At 42.3% G+C, this 22724-nt stretch overlaps 1 protein-coding gene across 1 annotated transcript in view; it reads right to left on the bottom strand.

Moving 5' to 3' along the window:
• Nucleotides 1-22724, bottom strand: part of AFF2 (ALF transcription elongation factor 2) — a 971857-nt gene that overhangs the window by 249254 nt on the left and 699879 nt on the right. The window lies entirely within an intron of this gene.

The raw sequence follows: 22724 nt of genomic DNA, 5'->3' as shown, positions 1-22724 counted from the left end.
TGTTATGTCAGCCCTGCATGAGCAGCTTGCCTGCTCGAGGTTGTCTGTCATGTGTGACAGGGTCACCTCACTGCATTTAATATATGTCAGTCACCCTTAAGGTAGGCCTCCTATAGCCCAAAGGCAGTGTAGAAGTATATGTGAAAGCACATACTGCCCCGTGGTAGTTTTCTAAACAAAATTCTACCGCAAGTGACTGGCAGTCCATAAGATACTTGAGCTGGCATTAGGATATTACCTATATGTCCAGCTCCATGATGGTCCGGCTAATTTCTTTCATGTTTGGTGTTCAAACACCGTGCTTTTTACCCCCTGACACAATGAGTGATGAGGTTTAACCACCATGTGCCCATGTGGCACTTTACACAGAGATAGTTTAACCAGCTTTCCTTTTTTTTTTTTTTCCCATAATTTTTCATTAGCATCATGAGTAGCATCAAATACATATATATGTACAATATCGGACAAATCATATATGAAAGGGCATTGATCTAAAATAATACTACAAACTAAATGTTTCTATTTGACCATTAAGACATAATTGCTCCCCAAATTTCTTGTATCTTCCGTTTTTGCCTCGGTCCCTTAGTCATTGCTAAAGAATTTTCCATATTATAAATGTCTTTAACCAAAAGCCACCATTCCATGACCGTGGGGGGATGACTTTGTATCCAAGCCCTGGCAATAGTTAATCTGGCACATGTAAAAAGTATATTCAACAAGTCCCGAAGTCTGTTATTTACCCCAACAACTCCAATCATAATATCCAGTTGCGTGAGTATAATTGGCCTAGCCATTTTGTTCGAGATGACCCCCGCTACATCCTTCCAGAAAGTGGAAAGCTCAGTGCATGAGAAAAACATATGAACGATGTTTGCCCCTTTGAATGCACATTTAGGACATTTTGTACGATCGTTCGATTCGTTCAGTTCATTATTACCAGCCCATTTTAAAATCCTGTCTGGTGAATAATACAATTGAAACAAAGTTCTAAACAGCTGTAGTTTCAGATTAGACGATTGAACTGCATTATTTAGGCTATTTAGCGAGGAAGTTATCATATCTGATGTTACATTCACATCCAGCTTTGTACTCCACTTTTCTGCCACCTTACTAATGTCATCCTTGTGTAAGATAGAGAAAGCCTTATACCCACAGCTGATCAGTGCCTTGTCAGAATCCCTATACATACAGCTCCAGATTTCCGATTCAGATAAACTGTCAAGGCCTGTTCTACGGATAATATAATCCTTGATCTGATTGTATTTTAACCAAGCCCTTTCTGGTAATTTATATATCATCTTTAGCTTTTCGAAAGTAGAAAATCCAGTATGGTCATACAAATCTCCCAGATTATTCATGCCATTATCCGAAAACATAGAACTAGCTGAATCATGAAAAACACCTGGTAGCCCTGGGTTATACCAGAGTGGTGTTTTGGCATGAAATAGGGAGATATTATTCCTATTAAGGATAGATCGCCAGATATTTACTGTGTCTCGAATCGTCTTGAACCGTACTCGTTTAAAGTAGTTGGGGTCATTGAGTCTGTACAAAAACATAGTTGCCTCCTCCCCTAGTGTGAATTTATGAAAATAAAGACATTTATCGGAAATGAGTAGGCTACGAAAACGAGTTAAAAAAGCAGCCCAATAATATAACTTAAAGTCTGGTAACCCAAGTCCACCTTGATCATAGGGGAGTTTAAGCAGAGATATCGCCCGTCGTGCTTTCTTATACCCCCATATGAAGATGCTAATGATACCCTCCAGTCTGCTAAAATAAGTGTTACATACTCTTAAAGGTATGGACCGGAAAAGATATAGAAATCTAGGTAGAATCTTCATCTTGATTAAGTTAATTCGTCCCAAGATCCCCATTGGAAGTTTGTGCCATTTCTTAAGAAGAAGAGAAGTTTATTTTAATAAAGGTTCATAGTTAAGTGCGATTATTGAATCAGGATTAGCAGAGATTTTTACACCGAGGTATGTTGCAACATTACATACTCCATCCATTGGTGTTAGTGAGGTAAAGTTTGTGATTATTTGCGTTTTGCTGATGTTTAATCTATACCCTGATGCCATACCATATTTATCTGCTTCGATACCAATACCTAATATCGCTTCAGGGACATTTGTAGAGAAAACCGCTACGTCATCTGCATAAGCAGTTATTTTTAGTGCTTTAAGGCCATTTTTAAACGGTACAATCATCTCTTGCTTGTGCAATGCAATCAAGAAGGGTTCTATTGCTAAAGCAAATAACAGAGGAGACAGAGGACACCCTTGTCGTGTGCCACGTTCAATTGGAAAGATAGGTGAGCATTGTCCTGAGTAGCATACTTTACCCCTTGGTTGATCATACAAGGATTTAACCCATTTCAAGTACTGACCTTTTATGCCGAATGCAACCAAAGCTGCCCAAAGGAAGTCCCACCCCACGCGATCAAATGCCTTTTCCGCATCTAAAAGGATCATACCGAGTGAGGTGGGACACGTCCTAGCAACATCAAATGCCGCTATAGCAGTATTAATGTGAGCGGCAGTATCCCTTTTGGGGATAAACCCGTGTTGAAATGGTGAAACCATCTGTGGCATTAGTAGCGCAAGCCTTGTTGCTAGTATTTTTGCAAATATCTTTGCGTCGGCATTAATTAATGATATGGGTCTATAAGACCCTCTCTCTTGTGGGGGTTTCCCCTTCTTAAGAAAAAAAATAATTTGAGTGCGATTCCAAGATTTTGGAGCTTGTTCTCCTTTACCAATAGCTTTAATAACCATAATCAGGAGAGGGATTAATTCTTCCATGCATTTTTTATAAAGTTCAAGGGGGATTGAATCTTCGCCTGCAGCTTTTCCCAATGCTAGGGAGTTAATAGCTGTCTGTATTTCTCCTACTGTTATATCTTCTTCTAAATAATCAGCTTGCTCATCCTCTATGTTCTGTACGGCATTTTCTGTCAAATAGACTTTTATATTATCTCCTGTTGGGACTGTTTCAGGCGTATATAGCTTTTGATAGTATGTGGCAAACTGAAGTAAAATTGATTTAGAATCTTGATGTAATTGTCCATCGTCACCTTTTATTTCCTTAATCAGCATTTGGGCTCGGTCTTCTGCCACTTTATATGCTAGAATTTTTCCTATCCTTTCCCCACTTTCATATTGATCCAACCTATATTTAGCTAATTTAGAAATGCTTTTCTCCCTAAAAATATTTTTCAAAACTAGTCTTGATTCCTTCAGTTTTAAATTTAAATCTTCGATTTCTTTTGCCCTTGTAGTAGTAGTGCTAGTAGCTAGCCTCTTAGATAGCCTCTCTTCGATATTAGATATATCATCTAGTAATTTTTTATTTTTTCCCCTATTGGTTTTATTTTGCTGCCAAACAAACTGTTGTGTGAACCCCCGAATGCTGGCCTTACATGCATCCCACACCATCAAAGGAGATGTAGAGGACCCATTGATATCCATGAAATCTTTTATATGTACTTTCAACAAATTTACAAAGTTAATATCAAGAAATAAGTATCTGGGAAAGGAGAAGGGCCTAGGTGGATGCCTGTCCGTTTCAATTTCTATTATGAGTGAAAGCGGGTTGTGGTCCGATGTTACCCTAGGGCATATTGACATTGTACTAGTTGACAGTATAGAATCAGAGGCAAAAACCATATCGATGCGTGAGCAGAGGTTATGAGCGCATGAGTAATAAGTATACCCTGCTAAGTGTGGGTGAAGATACCTCCAAGCATCTTTGATTGCATGTATATTAGCCAAATCTATGATGGCAGCCCTCGTCTTACGCATCCTTTGAAACGCACCCTTTCTAGTTGTGTCCATATTATAATCCATAACACAATTAAAATCACCCAACACTATTCGCTCCCCTTCCCAAGTAAGTAACTCCATATTGACCTGATCAATTATTCTTGGTTCGTCCTGATTTGAAGCATATACCCCACAGATTATATATTGGAGACCTTCCAGAGTCATTTGTACCATGGCCCACCTGCCAGCTTTGTCCGTCATTTTTTTGTTAACTTCTATTTTGAGCTGTTTATGCTTCAGTATGGCCACACCTCGGATTGAGGCATTAAACTCTGTACTAACCAAAAGATCATAGCCTAACTGATTCAATAAACGTCTATCCTTATATGCAATATGAGTCTCAGTTATAACTACTATCTGAGGGTTATGCATCCTAAGTTCTTCATATACTAATCTCCTCTTATTCCGACTGTTTAAGCCAGCCACATTCCAAACTAAAAGTTTTAATTGATACATTTAATTGGTATTGTTAAAAATTCTGACAAAGCTTCTACCCAAAAAAAAGAAAAAACAAAAGCACTTTTGCGTACCATATAAGCTTCTCTTAGCCAAAAAAAAAACACAGATATATTTATACTCATGATGCATTTTTTTGTTTTTTCCCCTCCCCCATTTCCCACCCAATAGCTACCTTCTGGTCCCCCCATTCGGTTGACTGCCGTTCCCTTGGCAGTCAGTGAGCGGATAGAACGCTGATAAGATCCAGGCATAAAATACTAATCGTAGCAACACAAAAAGAAAAGAAAGAGACCCGTGCTACCCAATGCTCGTTCATAGGAACAATCGCTTAATTACCACAGAAAACTTTTATAGCTATCTAAAATATAACTATAACTGACGAGTCAACAGAACCGTATGTGTATAGCATTAGACACTAACTTAGTTATTAGCTTAATCATTTCCCCTGTCGCCAGGAAGCAATAGCGCTTTCAGCCTCATTTGCTTCCAAAAAAAAATAGGATCGGCCGTTTTTAATCACTTTCAGTTTTGCAGGTTCCTGCAGATAAACTTGATATCCAAGTTCTTTAATCGGATCGATGAATTGCTTCAATTTCCATCGTCTTTCTAGCGAAAGTTTGCTTAGGTCAGATCTCACAAAAAAAATAGTGGAATCAATGGTGACTGGAGTGTTAGGCCTTGCTTTTAAGGAAATAGCTTGTCGGAGCAGGTAGTTACCTATGTAAATCAAAATCGGTCGTGGGAATTTACCACTCTTATCTTTTTGAACTAGGGGTAAGCGATGTGCCCGCTGGATCTGAGAGTCCCAATCCCAGTCTGAAAGGTCGGGAAAGGCCTTTTGGAATAGTTGGGTAATATATGCTCTCGGGTCCGCCCCCTCCGCTCCTTCAGCAATACCAAAAACACGGAGATTCTGTCTTCTCTGTCTATTTTCCAAGTCTTCCAGCTTATTTTGCATCTGAAGTAATTGAGAAGCATGTTTATTCACCGCTATTTCCGAGCGCTGTGATTTCTCCTCTGTCACCACTACTCTTTGTTGCAGTTCCTCTATATCTTGAGACACTGCCCCCAATTTGCACGCCATCTCTTGCAAAGAGGTTTGAGTTCTGTTATTGTCCTCCCTCATTTGCTGATAATGATTTTTAGCTTCTTGTTTCTGTTCATGTAGGAGTTGTAAAATTGTCTGGAAAGAAGCAGACACCTCCCCTTGTGGAATCCATTCAGTTGGCCCGCTAGATAGAGAAGAAGCGATATTTTCCGGATGTATTTCTTGTATAGCCTCTTCTATCGGAGTAGTTGCTGCCTCACCTGTAGACCCATTTGGAGTATCCGGCAAGTCTTGGGCTATGCTGCCACTACTGTTATTGTTGCTTTTGTCACTGCTGCAGCTAATTGACAAAGAAGCGGAGTTGTCTTCCGTGAATATCGTATTAGGTACAGGGGGGTGTGGCTGGTCCAATAGACTCTTCCCCAAAGACTCTGCTGGTTCCTTACTCAAGCCAGCTTTATCAAGACTATCGGTCTTTGCTTTTATCACCTTTGTCGCACTAGAAATAGTAGTCTGAGTAGGGCTGAGTGGTACCGTAATCTGCTTTAAGTCTTTGGAAATAGTGTTTTGATCATTGGGACTATTACCAGACAGTCTCATTGCCATAGATTTTACACCACCCTTAGCCTGTACCCATTGTCTGATTGGACTATATTTCATAACATTTGTTTTGGATTTGCTTGTGATTTTAGTAACTTTATTCTTATTTTTGCCCTTTGATTTCTTGGTAGTGAGGGTTTTATTTTTGTTTTTAGTCGCATTACTTCCTATATCGTTAAGATCCACATATTCTTCATCTGTCTCAGCGATATCTGTGTTGTCAGTGTTTTCAGCTCTCTCACTTTCTTCCACACCTTCAGCGCTCCCCTTGTCTGCAGGCATGCTAGTTGTGTTAATTATTTCAGTATGAGGGGTGCTCACATTAGTATTGGTATCAGTGTCAATATCAGGGTTAATCACCTTGTTCAAAGCTTCTGAGGGTTCGATCTCTCCTTTAGCTAGAGTAGTAGACAGATTAATTACCTCTTCCTCTACACCAACCAGCTCCGCAGTGTCTAATGTAGATAGCATAGTTACATTATTTAAAATATCATCGCTCTGTGCTGTAACACTGCTGCTTTGAAGAGAGTCCTCTGTTCTCATTTGAGCGCCCTCGTTTAATAATGGACTTTCTGCTGTGTCATCAACCGTGCTATCTGCTGCATTATCTTTCAAACGAGTTGGGTTTTTCTCCCCAAGTTTACCTGAATTCAGTTGCTCCGCATCTGAAGCTGCACTCCTCGCGTTGTTGAAGCAAAAGGATTTTTTGCTTGTTGTAAGAGCATTAGTGGCCGTAGCTGAGACTAGCAGGGTGACCGGTGTAACCGTTGCTCTCCCGCCGTTTAACCAGCTTTCCTGTGACTTGATGGGATTTTTTGAAGCTTTGCCACCAAGACAGAAGTCTAACCTCATGCTGGTAAGTGTGCGTCATGCCCACAGATCAGAAACTAAAGACCTATGTGAGCAAGAGGTGACACCTCCACCCACACAAGATGGCTAGTGAATTACACCGGTGCGACGGTGAGCCTCAAAGGCTTCACTAGTGTCACTGGTCAAAAGGAACTGTCATCTACTCAAGGACAAAGCCTTCCCCTGCCTCAGGCACTGTTTTTCGCAGGCAGGTGGGGAATTAGTTATGCAGGAAGGAGTCAAACTTCACAAGGCTGACCACACCTCTAGGGGCTGGAATATTTCCCTGGTCCTCTGGATAAAGATTTCCTCAATCAGAGTGCTTGCAGGTACCATGGCTTATTGGCCGTCAGTCCAACTACTAGCTGCTTTATTTGTCGTTTCAAGAGAAGAAAGTTTTCTGCTCGACTGACCAAACACTCTGTGGCTGCATTCTAAAGTTCTTGCTTTGTTTTCAACCTCTCTTGTCATGCCGGCAAGCTCGTCTGGCCACGAATCCGGTACAGCACCATGGATAGCCAAGAGCACCTCTGCACCCGAGTACCTTGAGCCAGGCAGATCGGATCTGCCTGGAGACTCCTGTTTCAGGGCAAGCTCCATACTTTGCTTCCAAAGGGTTTGCTCAACTCACAATGCAAGTAACAGTTTGCTAAAGTAACCATTGCAACACTGCCATTCTGATAAACAGCTCTGTTTGACAGCTGAAAGAACACCTCTGCACCCTTTCCCCCATGTCAGGTAAAATCATGCTAGCTGTTGTGAACTGGTCTATGAACGCCTGAGACCTTAACTCTAAGTGGATTGCATTGAACTCACCCTCTTAAGTATCGATTGCATATGTGCATTTTTCCGATTGACCGCAACATTAATGTTTTTCACATTACAAAGTATTCATTTATTTATTGTTTGAAAATTGATAACTCTGGTTATACTGCATGTATTGATTTTATTTTGGTGTGTAAAAATATATAAATATTAGAGCTATTTTTATAAGTTTGTTTCAGATTTCTCTCAAGTTGTGTCAATTACTTATCATCCATGTTGGTGATGTGAAATGCTTAACTCTAGTTCCTCCAAGTAGCCTTCTAAGTAGCCTGTTAGTTCTTTGCCACTCTACCTGCACTGAGAGAAGGTGTACTGAGAGAGTGCCCACTGTGCATCTTTGTGTATTGTACTAGTATTACATGGCAAGGCCCATCTTCTATACCAAGTAATACTTTCACCTTGCAGCAAGAGGTCTTCATACTTCTTCACTGAGAGAAGCATTATGCTGACAACTGCTTTGTTTTAAGTGGGAATTATGAACAGCAATAAGCTGCTATGCAATAGGCCATCACTAATATTTCATTGTTTATATCCTACCTGAGAGTATGTGTCATAAAGGAAGGAACTCAATATATTCTTCAAAAGCCCTAACACCATTTCTAATAATCACACTGTGGATACTTTTACACGTTAGTAAGGCCAGCCTAACCAGAATAGTATGTTTGATTGCATTTTTAAAATGGTGACAGAACTTAACTGCAATGATTAAATGCGTCTAGCCATATTTGAACATTGCCCAATTAACAGAATAATTGTGAAGAATTCTAAGGAGGGGCTCAATGATTTTTTTTCCACTGGGGGACATGGCATGAAAACATTTAAAGACCACTGCTTTGGGCAATGGGTGTTCTGTTATCACAACACTCTCAGCAAGTTCCCTGTATAAAGGGCCAGTAAATGCGTTTGATCGATAAGACATGATGACTATTCGGACAGTTGTGGCCCATTCTTAACTTTTGGCTTAGGAACACCATGCTAAAGTCAATAAGCATATCTGTGTCATTACTGAGCCATTTGTCATCTGTTCGCAAAAGTCTTACTATCCTTGGCAGACAGAGAAAATGCAAGTGTTAACCAACAAGACTCTTGGACATGTTATGTTACCCAGTATCCTGGTTATAGCAAATGTCACATGTTATGTAAATAAAAGTGCGTTTTCCCAACCTCACTAATTGGTAGGAAGGAAATTAAAAGAAACTTAAAATGGAAATACCCAGCAACCCAAAGTATGTAAAAAAAGAGTGTATCAACGTACATTCCACACTTTATTTAAAACAGCCTGCATTGCTAGAATGATTTTCGTTCAAGACTTATCATTGTTTACCAAATGTGCTGACCATTCATACTGTCAGGTCAACAGAAAGTGATAAGTATATGCCAAAGAGCATTAAAGTAGTTGCACCGGGCTCTACTGCGGGCCTGTTAGGCCCTGCATTCGGAATTGTTTCAGTTTGTGACATTTGTTCATGTTAGTTTGAATGTTAATTTCTAGGTATTGCCATGATTTTCAGATGGTATTTGAACTCTAAAATTAGACATTTGCTGAAACAATTTCCATGTTTGTTTTAACTAGGCCAGGATAATGTTTCTCTTACACCAGCACAATCTTGCATAAAGTTTAAGATATGTTTGTCATAGCAAAATGCTGACATTTCTGTATGTGGCATAATAACGCTGCATTCTTGACAAAACTTTAGCATGTCAGTAAGTGAACAATGGGAACAACCATAAAGCAAGCCTTGTTGTTCACTGCACTTATGTTTTATGCGCTAATTTTTTTATACCAAAATGCATGCATGTGTCCAAAATGAATGTGCACAGCATTAAATGCTAATTTAGCATTTCACATAACTTTGCATAATTGTATGCAATTTGTGAGGAATTCCGCATAGTTAGTCTTGTAACATGTCAATTGAGAACTGTGTTATCTTTGCACTGCCCTCGCACGATCCTCTACTGTATAGCTTTAAAGCAGATTGTGGTGTTGTTAAAGTAATTAAGGGCCATTCAGAGAATAATAAGGATTTTCCAGTGACACATCGATCATTCAAGTGTTCACAGCCAGAGACATAAGGAAACAAAGAGCTGGGGTAAGATATTTTGGCTTGTTGAAATGCTCACTCTATGGAATGAAGTGTCACTAAAAGAGGGCCACAGGAGGAGGAGGCCCAGATGTGTATTTGTAGTGCTTGATTTGAGCCTGTGGTTTACAGTGCTGGGCACCGGCACTTAATTGTCAACATTGGTACATATGACAGACTGCCACATGGTGACAATGGGTGCCAAATTTAGAGATGAGCACAACAACTGTTGTTTATTAATTCAATACACATTCAAAATGACTAATGCCTGCCATCCAAGGTATTCTTATAGCTTTGGGGGCCTGGAATTGTTTGAGTTGTCAAACTTGTAGCAGTGTGAGGGTTAATAGTTGTGCTGGTACTGTCATTGGCAGCTCTGGCAGGAGCAGTGGGTGGTGCAAGCAGCAGTGGCCTCCTGACAAGGGCACTGGTACTTATTGTTTCACAAATTAAGCACTATTGTATTTGTAAAATGCATTGATCCCCTATATCAATCAATCAATTAGGGGTTTGTAAAGTGTGGCTACTCACCCATGAGGGTCTCAAGGCGAATAACCATTGTTTATGGTTAATGAACTCAAATGTACTCATTTTCTCAACCTCATAAGGATTAAAGTCTGAGAGGACCCACCAGGATTTGAATCAAACATAAATCTTTGAGGGGGATGCATTAGTCCACTGATCCAACAGACACGGCTAAGAGAGTAGGGAGCAAGAGGATTTCACGGAACAGCAGTGAGAAGAAGTGTGCCTAGTGAGTGCTCCACTCACCCCTTGCTAACAAAAAAGTCCAATTTATGAAGTCATTTATGGGTAAATGAAATAGTGCCTCAAGAATGCAACTTCATTTTCTCATAAATGTCTTTGTGAATTGACCACTTTGTCTTCAAACAGATTCCTTCTACTCTGTCTCCCCCTAATTGATAGTACTACAGGAGTACTGCTCAAGGTACTACAAACTGCCTTGGTGACCAGGCCTCTAAATAGGCAGCTGTCAGATTATATCTGTCTGGTCATGTGTTTGTGCACCTCTGTGTTACTGACACTGAGAGTGAGAGAGAAAGCGAGCGAGCGAGAAAAAGAGAGACAGATAGGACAGAGATCAGTAAATAATTTGTACAAGATTGTATTGGGCCAGACGTTTCGCTCAGAAGCCTGCGACTGGCACTATCAAATTTCGGTTAAGCGAATACCAAGGCGGAGTAGTGCTGATTCCACCTCATGCCTCTTTAATTCACCACCAGACATTCTCTCCCCTAAACTCTTGCAGGATCTTTTTCATCCCTGCTTTCTGCCTTTGTCATTGTTTTCCGTCTTTTCCATCATCTTTATTTCCCCTTTTGTGTTATTAACATTTTGCTCTGGATAAAGTGTGTTGAAAAAAAAGAAGTGCTGGTCCATAAAAACAAATGCCGGTGTGTCCCACCTGCCACCACCTGCTCAAATTAAGCACTGAGAGAAAGAAGGGGATTTGGTATTGATATTTCAAATACCAGCGAGTTGCTCGGACAATCTTACCATACATGATTACTTTCCACAATAAAGTAATTATCCCTGAGCTGCTAGAAAGTTCTCACACCAGGCAGTCTAACGTGTTTTTATAAACTCTCAATTGAGTTGTAATATTGAGATTAGAATCAACATTCTGCTTTGAATGCGAGATGATCTGTTTATCTTAAGACTGCAGCATTCCATCAAAAATATATTGTAGAAGTCTATTTAAAAAAAAAAAAGGTTTTGAATGGGAACAGTCAGGATAGAATTCTAAAAGTGCAGATCTAGAAACACATTAAACAATAATGACAACTGAGATTTCCATTTGTTTGTAACAGATGTCTTCTGCATTTAGAATACCCGCCTAATCGGTACATGGCATGCTGCCAAATGCATTTCACATTTGTTGGCGTGCTCATTCGCATTTGTCTAAATGAGCGAAACTTGTGTCGTTTTGTGCGATTATTCAAATATGGCGTACGAAATCCAGTCATCTTTTAAACTCTCTTTTCACGATTGAAGCTATTTTTTTACTAATGTATAATATTTCAATACAACTTAACTATTTTCTAATTTTGTGAACTTCATATCAGAATTATTGTACCAATTACAAATGAGGAGCCTCGAATAATTAAATCTTTTGTGCATCGTACACTTAAAAGGTAGATTTCTTTTAATAATAAACTATGGCCTTGTGATCGAGTATTGCTCTTATAAATGCATGTTTTTTTATTAAATCGTGACCCGAATGTATGACACGAGAACACCGAGGCATCAGAAAATGTAAGCAATGATTTGAGCAATTAAACCTGACAGGAAATGCAGAAGTCGCCTTACTGGTCGCCTCGGGTGAAGTCCTGCGTCAAAAGGTCAAAGGTCGACCGGCTTGCAGTGTACTGTAAAAACGCCAATAAAAGCTGCTTGTGTTCTGCCTCTTACGAGACGAAAGGGCAGACGTGAAAAGCAGGTCTATATATCTACCTAACCGTTGCCTGAATGCAAGTTTCGACCTAGCTATAGGGAAGAGTGACACATGCCCTATAAGTCCTGGAATGTACCCAAAAACATACCACCCTTCATTTTTTCTAAAAACACAAAACAGACATATATTCTTGCAGCTTCTCCTGGTCATGTAGATTTGGAAGATGAACAAATATTCAAATAACATTTTCACTGTTACCAAACTACAAGCATTTGCAATGCAATTGGTCTCGCCTTTGGGACCTCCTGGGGGACCTCAACTTCCACCTGGAGAACAACAGCGACCGAAACACCATCACCCTGCTCGACAACCTCGCCAACCTCGGACTCAAGCAGCTGGTGTCCACCCCCACCCACCTCGCCGGACAAACACTCGACGCCGTCTTCTCATCCAGCAAAGACATCGCCTTCAGCCACGCAACAGGACTCCACTGGACGGACCACAGCTGTGTCCACTTCACCTTCAAAAGAACGACGATCCACCACCACCAGCAACAGGTCGCCCGAAGAAGCTGGAACAAGATCACAGCCGACCAGCTCACCGCTTCCCTGAGCCAGCACCCTCCTGCCGGGTCAGCGAACCCCAGCCAGGCCGCCGACAACCTCACAAAGTGGATCAGCAACTGCGCGGACGAACTCGCCCCTCTGAGGACCCCGCCCAGCAGACCCGGCAGCAGAAAAGCCCCATGGTTCACCGACGAACTCAAGAGCTCCAAGAAGAACTGCCGAGCCCTCGAGAAAGTATGGAGAAGGGAACCTACAATGGACAACATGACCACCCTCAAGCTCGCCACCCGGAAACACCACAAACTGATCCGCGCCACCAAGAAAAATGCATACAAGGACCGGCTGGACAACAACGCACACAACTGCAAGGAACTCTTCAACATCGTGAAAGAGCTCTCCAACCCCAACGCCGGAAACAACGACATCACCCCATTGCAAGACCTCTGCAACTCCCTCGCCTCCTACTTCCACAACAAGATCGCGGACATACACAACAGCTTCAGCATCCAACCGACGCACGCCACAACCGCAGCAACGCCACCCACCACCACCCTCCGCGCCTGGACTCCGATCAGCACCGAGGACATCGTCCGCACAATGAACTCCGTCCACTCCGGATCTCCGACCGACCCCTGCCCTCACCACGTCTTCAACAAGGCCGACGTTGTCATCGCACCCCACCTGCGGGACATTATCAACACCTCCTTCGACACCGCCACCTTCCCTGAGAGCTGGAAGCACGCCGAACTCAGCGCTCTACTCAAGAAACCTACAGCGGACCCCACCGAACTCAAGAATTACCGGCCCATCTCGCTCCTCCCGTTCCCGGCCAAAGTCATCGAAAAGACCGTCAACAAACAGCTGGCCGCCTTCCTCGAGACGAATGGATCCCTCGACCCCTCACAGTCTGGCTTCCGAGCCAACCACAGCACCGAGACCGCCCTCATCGCTGCCACCGATGACATCCGAGCCCTGATGGACAACGGAGAAACAGCGGCCCTCATCCTCCTGGACCTCTCCGCGGCATTCGACACTGTCTGCCACCGCACCCTAGTGCAGCGCCTCGGCAACATCGGAATCCAGGAGAAGGCACTGGAATGGATCACCTCCTTCCTCGACGGAAGAACACAGAGAGTCCGCCTACCACCGTACAAGTCAGAGGCCACCGAAGTCATCTGCGGCGTCCCTCAAGGATCCTCGCTGAGTCCCACCCTCTTCAACGTCTACATGAGCCCCCTCGCGGCCATCGCACGCCAACACAACCTCAACATAATCTCCTACGCCGATGACACCCAGCTGAACCTCTCCCTGACCAACGACCCCGCCGCCGCCAGAGCCAACCTGCACAAAGGGATGAAAGATGTAGCCGAGTGGATGACGACCAGCCGCCTGAAACTGAACTCAGACAAGACGGAGGTCCTCATCCTGGGCTCCTCGCCCTCCGCCTGGGACGACTCCTGGTGGCCCCCCGCCCTGGGCACCGCACCCAAACCGACGGACCACGCACGCAACCTGGGCTTCATCCTGGACTCCTCCCTCTCCATGACCAGACAAGTCAACGCCGTCGCCTCGTCATGCTTCAACATCCTGCGCATGCTACGGAAGATCTTCTGGTGGATCCCCACCGAGACCAGGAAGACTGTCACCCAGGCCCTCGTCACCAGCCGACTGGACTACAGCAACGCCCTCTACGCCGGAACCACCGCCAAGCTCCAGAAGAGACTCCAGCGGATCCAGAAGGCCTCAGCCAGACTCATCCTCGACATCCCACGAAACAGCCACATCTCCGGACATCTGAGAGACCTGCACTGGCTCCCCGTCAACAAAAGAATCACCTTCCGTCTCCTCACCCACGCACACAAAGCCCTACACGACCAAGGCCCGAGCTACCTCAACAACCGAATCAACTTCTACGCTCCCAAGCGCCACCTCAGATCAACCAGCCATGCCCTCGCCGCCGTCCCCCGCATCCGAAGAGCGACAACAGGAGGAAGGTCCTTCTCCTACCTGGCCGCCAAGACCTGGAACTCCCTCCCGTCCGACCTGCGCCTGACCCAAGACCACCTCTCCTTCAGGAAGAAGCTCAAGACCTGGCTGTTCGAGCAGTAACGGCACCCCCCCCTCCTAGCGCCTTGAGACCCTACGGGTGAGTAGTGCGCTCTATAAATGTCTTGATTGATTGATTGATTGTATATGTATTTACCTATGCAGCACATTAGCCTGGGTGATGAAACGGGAAAGTAAGCACCAAACTGTGTAACATGCCAGGTATGGGAACACATGGAGAGAAATATTGCCTTTCAGCGGGAAATAGGATAGTCCAAAACTCTGTTTTTAATATAAAAGCAGGACCTTCGGTGGTCATATCACTGTGAATAAAAGAATTGAAAAAAGTATTATTGTCTACGGGTGCTTGTGGAAGACAATTTCTATGACTGGAATCTAGAGAATGCTAAAGTGATTCTGGTATTTTACTGACCTCTGCAGGTCGTTTTCTATCCAAAAAGTTAAATAGAGGCAGTTGCCAGAAAAAATAAAAAAATTAAGTGCCTCAGCAGAAAGCAATTCCGGTATTTTACAGACCTCTGCTGGTCATTTTCTATCAAGACAGTTAAATAGAGGAAGTTGAACAGAAAAAAAGTCCCTAAGCGGAAGCAGACACATTCTAAGGCTGATCTCTAGAACCCACAAAGTACATACACATATAAGTATATACTAAAGTATATATACTAAAGTATATATACTAAAGTATATACAAGAGGTCTCGAACGCTTGACCTAAAGAAAAGTAAGGGACACATTAGGCGTATGGACAGACGTTGATCAAATCATACCTTTTTTATCGTCAGCTGTAGTGTGCCTTCCTAAATCTTATACCAAAACATATATTTAGGCTATTATTCCTATCATCATATTCATAATTAATGTAAACGAATTCTTGTTCTTCAGGATCCACACAAGTGTCAGATAAACTTTGTAATTTAAAATGAGCTCATATGAAAATTTTAAAGTAGCCTTTCTTTCTATTTATAGTGCAGCTTAAATGTATTTCTGAAAGGCCTCATGCTCTTAGGGGAAATTGTTATGACTGGCCTAAAGACAGGTTTTGCAGTCTGTCATCATTATGGAATCATAAAGTGTATGAATAAAAACGCATACATATATACATAGATAAATGGGTTTTTGGTCAGGCCTCTATCCATTGATCTGTTCATCTGTCATGCACATTTTGCTCCCTCACACAACTGCATACGGCACAATGGACTAGCTTACTCCAGGCACGGTGATTTACATCAGTTCACATTATGACATATGGATATCTGCTTAAAGAAAGAGCACTTCAGTGGATCACTGGTTTATGTGCCAATGCTTTTTTCTTCCATTCCTTGTCCTTGTTCTGTTTCTTTTAGCCACCTATCGTGTTTATACTATATCTTCATGTTATTGTAAATAAAACTCAATTGTGCATTTTATTTTTGCCAATTAGAATCATATTTCCCTGAGATGTACATTAAAACTGAAAAGGATTTCTATATATGTAATACACGTGTCTTCTAAGAAGCATCCTTAGTGTTCGATTATTATATGTGATGGTCACATTTTTTTGTAAGTATATGGCTTCCACATTTGAGTGGCAGCAAGTTTTCTTTTTTTTGCCTTATTTCATCTTTTTTACATATGTTTGATGAAGAAAATAGACCTACTGTGCGAGCTTGTCGAAGCCAGATGTACTGGCTGGGGCCTTAAAGATCTGACGTGTTAAGTTTTCTTTATGGTGGCTACATTGTCTTCCCAGCTGAAGTTTTTCAAAGTGGAGGCATTTCATACTACATGCATGCAGATGGGACTCGGTGCCATCTCAGGCTAGAGTCCAGTGATACTCAAAGTAGGTCCGTGGCCGCATGCGGCCCTCCTGATCTATACATGCGGCCCCCGGTGGAACAGCAGCACTGGGCTGCTGTTTACTGTATAAAACACTAATGCTTATAACGATATGAAATAAATGGGAAGCATTTATTTACAATCGAATTGAAGTAAAAACAAAGAAGCACAGAAGCTGTAGTGCATCACTTGTTTCTAGAAATTAAAGTGTTCTTAAAGTTATTTTGCAACAAACGTGTAAAAATATAATAGAGTCCCTTCAAAATTAACAGCAAATTATAAAAGTGCATTGAGATTTGTTTTTTTTAGTGTGACAGTTTTAAACAATAATTTAGAAACATAAACATTTATGCCCCAGCCTCCCCATTCCACCGCCTCCATTCCCCAAGACAATAATGCCAATACGCAAAGTAATATAAAATAATTGGCCAAGATCAAACAGTGTGGTCAAGTGCGCAAGCTGGGATTGCTTCCAGGTGCAATTCAACCACTACATTTACATGTCGCTCCCCTACGCCCACCTTACACCTCCCAAGTCCCAGACTGCCACCATGCTGCCATCAGTGCGGCCCTCGGTCACACCACATATTAACTTTTTGGCCCCTGGGAAAATGTTTGTGAGTACTCATGGGCTAGACGATATATCAAATATGACAGACAAAATCCCATTCAGAACCTAACCTTTGGTGACTCAGGAAAGAGTAATAATCAGTGCAACAAAGTCACAGAAAATCCGCTATTTTCGTCAAGTTTCTCCTGGCAGAAAGTGAAACCTGGGAGCATAAATGTCAGCAGATTCCCATCCTGCAAATCAATAGCTGTCCTTGGTAACAGCAGGTACATTTCTTTATACACTTAAGTTGAACGTAGGCACTCAAAAATATAGCTTGTCAAGCTCTTTGCATTTCTTCCATAATATGTATTGGCAAGCCGGTTGTAATACGTTCAATCAAGGATCAGCCCCCTCCCCAGGTGGCAAAGTACTGTCAAAGTAGGCCTGGGTTTTTATTAATGAAGTACTTTTCCATGGTTGGGTGAGTTTGTGTGTTTGTATGGTGGAGGATGTGTGAAGGGACAAATCGTTGAACACCGGGGTTATGTGAATGGATGAAAGTGGATGATTATGGATGTATGCATTTATGAGTTGTCAGCAGTGGCGGGAAGCAGATACTAGGCTCTTGATTTGTATGCACTGAGATATCTCACACATTCATCCATCCAGGCACTCATCCATCTATTTAAACACGTATCTATTCATTAGCCACCTCTCCACGAATTCACTCGTCCATTTATTCATCCATCCACTCACGTATCCATGTACCTCTACACCCATTAATCCATACATCTATGTATCGAATCACTCATGCATTTATCCACCCATGAACTCGTTCATCCATTTATACGTGTTTTTTTAAACTCATTTTCACATTAATCTAATTGGCAATGCACACAACTACACATACAGAATATACTACGAATAAAGAAACATTCTAATTTAAAAACTTAAGCCAGTCCTCCTGACTTATCAATGGTGCATAGCCGAAATACCCTAGTGCACGGTGACACCACTGACACATTGGTCAACTTCCTCTGTGTAGTGTGCTTGGCTTGTCATTTGCTCGGGAACGTCTCACAGATAAGCACGCTTCAGTCGCTCACATAAAAAATTACAGATAGAAAGAGCAAAAGTTCACAAGTGAAGAGTGGCAGAGGAAAACCGACGGAAGGGACAGGGATTCACAACAGGCCAGTAACCTAACAGCCATGCAATGCAGGGTCTGTGGACAAAAAACAACGTTTTCTTCGGATTATTTTGTTTCAAATAATTTAGGGGAGTCTTGGCACGGAGATTGTGACAGTGAAAATCAGTACACTATCTACCAGAGCTTCAGGTGAAGTTGAAGCAGGGCATATTTTAAGGCACCCAGAAAGGGAGATTTGAAAAAACAACCTGGTCAGACGTGGTGAAGTGGATACTCTAGATAGCTGGATTCACAGGCCTGGGGACTAATGTTCCTCAGCCAACACTGCTAGGATGTTTTAGAGACCCTACTGCAGCGCACAAGTACGGTATTGTACAATTTGGACTATATGAAGTGAAGATGAGATTAGTAGCAATAGTTGTATTTGCACATACTTACCATATGTAAAACCATTTGATGTTGTGTTGACTTTGTGGGAAACTATCCATGTAATTGTGTTTGGCGTTAGGGGTGCGTTTGTAGACTAGTCTAGGAACGTATGTGAGCAATGGACACCATTCTTACATGGGTGTAAATGTTTCACCCAATAGCCATGATGCTATTACCCAGAAAGATTAGGAGATGCCATTCTATATGGGTTTATAGACTTGACTAATGTGTGGAGATGTCTTTCCCCAGGAAGATTAGGAGACACCCTGCTTACTTGGGTCTATGGCATTCACCTTGAATGGAAATGCAGAAAATAAAAGAAAGTGCGTTCTTTTAATTTTTAACCAGGTGTCGAAATATGGTGTGGCCTGTGTCAGATCATAGAACCAATCAGAAATGGGCTTTTGATGTCAACTCAGGAGCAAAGTGGCAACTCTAAGATATCGGGAGACACCAAGCACAGAAAGGGAAGTATGGGTCCATTGAGCAGCAGTGATGTGAGACCTAGAACTACAAGAGACACCATTCATGGTGTGAGGATGCTGGTAAAAGAGAGAGAGCAGATCCCACACTTGATGGAGATACTGAGGAAGGAGGATTACGATAACATATACAGAAGAATAGGAGAGGCTGAGACATGCTCAGTGTGCATTAGCAGGTATGAATGAAGCATACTCGCCCTACCATCCTGTAGAGTGTACCTATTAAGAATTCCGGCTATGTGCAATGTGACACTCCCCAAAAAGCTATAAGTTCCAACCCTTGGAGGCATTGGTAATGAACAAGAAATATAGCTTGTGGCACACAGTGGTTTAATTTTGACTAGTGTTTTGCTAATTACTGCAGAATGTAATCTAGCTATATACAAATGTACATGTTAAACCTCCGTGTAGAGACTCTAAACTTGACTCTAAACTTTTTTTGAATTAATATTAACTAACCAAGTTTTGAAAAGCTTTATAGGTTTTCAAGCCTGGAACTCTAGGCATGAACCAGTTTAATAAGATTGGATTTACTCGAAACCAATTGATGGGAGCCTTAACATTGAACGAAGAAATCTAGTCATAAACGTTCTCATTAATTCCACATGCATTTTGTTTGTACTTTTATTTTAAAAATAATGAGTGTGTTCCACATCTTTATAGGATCCCTTCTCTTATGGATTGTGCGAGATTCGGAAGAGATCTCTTTCTAGCCAGATGAACAAAGTTGAATATGCATTTTTGACTCGAAAAATAAGTAGATTCGTACACCTTAAGTGTTTATGAAATATGTTCTGAATGAATTACTAATCAGCATGCTTGCAATTAAGGCATTACACATTTACAAATACAATTCGGGTTACAAGTTCATTTTATGTCAACAGGAGCCTCTAGTCCATTTCAGTTTAATGCGCTTTGCCATGCTCAGTTTTAATTTCCTTCCATTGAATTATCACACCTGATAAAGAATTCTGATATAAAAGTGAGAAGTGTAAATAGAAAAGAGGACAGGAGCTGTCAGTAAAGAAATTCATCATTGCTTCAAACGGTTTGAGTCTACACTCAAGAGCTTCTAAGTACTCAGTGTTTGAGGAGGCGCATCCGCGGTGAACAAGCAGTGGGAAACCGATGATCAAAGTTAAAACAGGTTGTAGAAAAAGGGCAGGCTCTCTGCTTACTGAGGCCGCAGGGCAGGAAAAGGTACATTAGAGGGGACATGACCTACACTACTGCTGGGACCATTGGGACTTCACTGGCCACACATGACACCGCCGTAAAGACAAACCCAAGACTCTAGGGCTAGCAGAGGTGGTGGAGTCAGGGTCAGCACTGCCACCCAAGATTTGAGCATTGTGTCATTGGGGAGACCAGCTTAGGCTGAGAGCAACAGCAGGCCTCAAATGACCTGGTACTACCACTAACAAATCACGATAATACGCAATGTGGTGCTCTGATGGCCTCTGCTCCTGCACTAAAACCACGTGCTGCAGATGCAGAGCCTTTCTACCTGCTCTCGAGTTCTAGAGCCTGCCTTTGGTGGTATTATTCTCCAGCATAATGTCGTGGATGGGCCTGTGCTTGTGTTGCCCTGTTGTCTCTCTCTGTTGAAGTTTACCTTGACTGGCTCCCCTCACGAGCTGATGTCTTTTTGCCCCATGCCTAGAGATACTGTGAAATAGTCTGATGAAATGTGCTGGCCTTCTGGATACCATGCTAAAACCACAACGGAAGTGTTGTTGATTTGGACTAGATAGAACTCTAGCTTCTGCGTATATATGTCCCGAACAGAAGTAGCATTGCTGCATGTCCTCACAAGTGCGGTTGGTTATGTAAGTTCATGGTTAGACCCAAGCCTTCCTCTGGCTTTCTGCATTGGCATAACAACCCTGCCTACATGGTGCATAGCCTCATACTGTCAATGCACCATGTCAATGTGTTGCACTGACTGATGTTACTGAATAAATGCAATAAAAGGGGTTACAAAAAGTACATTCATGAGAGCACAGACTCCTACATGTTAACATAGGGTATCTGTGAGGAGCCGTGAATTCTGCATGACTCCAACCTTTTACCCTGCAAGAGTCCTGAAACATTTCCAGAGACTGGCTCTGTGATAACATCTTAATATTCAATGTTACTATCACGTAGGAAGCTATACCTAGAGTCTGGGAACTTTTATCTTAAGGACCTAGCCCCCTCGTGGCATGAAAATATATTTAGTCACTCATTTGTCTGTTTACTAATTTCTTTTTGCAGTTTTATAAAGGACAGAAAAGAAGCTTAAACAGCACCAGAAAACTGTACAAAGAAGCCTTGGAGGACGCCAGCAACAATGTTATTGAATCGCAAAATGAACATAGAGGTGAAAGGCATACGCAGCACATTTGGTTGTCACACCTGAAAACACAAATACCAACAAAAACCATACATGGTAAGAAGCATTAAGTCAATGGGACAAAACACGTCCATACAAAGGTGTCCAATAGAGATGTGCACTGTGGTTATTCATCAAAGTACCATCTTAATATCAATAATGAAATATTGCATAATGACGCGACATAGGCAATACAGACTTGCTCACAGAAAAGTAAAGGCAGTCAAATGCACCAGGGGCCCAAATAATGTAATACATGCCTTGTGCCTTGACAGACTTGGGTTTGGAAGCTGATCATGACCAGTGAAAAACACAGTTTTTACATTAGTGAATCGTGCTTGGTGCGATCAACCGGATTCTCCCAGTGCCAGTCCTTCCCCAGCACTGAACTGGAGCCCTAAGAGAAACAGTCGCACTCAGTAGAATGGAGCAGTGTAGCAACGGGGATGGGGTTGAGCCAGTGATGGCTTACTTCTCTCTGGTGGCGGGGGCCCTCAGGCACATCACCCCAGCATGCCTGTGGCACCCACCTGTGCCCCCTACACACCACAAAAAAGAAGACCGACTAAATGTTTGCCTCCATGTTGACAAATTTGACTCCACCCTCCAGCACCCATTGTTGAAGGGTCCCACTGTTAGTATCTTCAGCATGACACTTACTTTTTCACCATAAGGTGGAGGGGACACACATTTATGTTAGTGATGTGCGGCTATTGACAGTTATAGGACTCATCGGTCTATGGTATTGTTCCTTTCTCTGCATCATGGGCTGATGACTGATACTCACTGTAGGAATGTAGTGTCTCCTGGTACCAGTAGTTTTTATGTGGGATTAATGATGAGGTGTTTTCCCATCTTTACTATGGAAGCCTAATAACAACTGCTGACTCTTGTAACACACTACACTACTCGAAGGAGACATATCTTCCAACGTTCTCTCTGTCACACACAAACTGCACAAGTTCGTGATTTGCCAAGATTCGCTGCTGTCTGGATAAGGAATGTGGCAAAGTGATCTCATTGTTAAAAGCACGAGTGAAATCCTGATATAGAGCAAAAAACACAACTGTTATGGCCTCCCGCATGCGTAATAGGCATTAAACCTAATGGCGTAATCCTTAAACGATGCTTTAATGTCATGCCATTTAATTTGAGAGTATGCTTCATATCATGGCATGAATAGA

Source organism: Lissotriton helveticus, chromosome 4_1 (genome assembly GCF_964261635.1).
Source record: "Lissotriton helveticus chromosome 4_1, aLisHel1.1, whole genome shotgun sequence".
Taxonomy (NCBI): Eukaryota; Metazoa; Chordata; class Amphibia; order Caudata; family Salamandridae; genus Lissotriton; species Lissotriton helveticus.
Note: the sequence above shows the minus strand (reverse complement) of the source record. Positions and strands in the feature narration are given on the sequence as shown.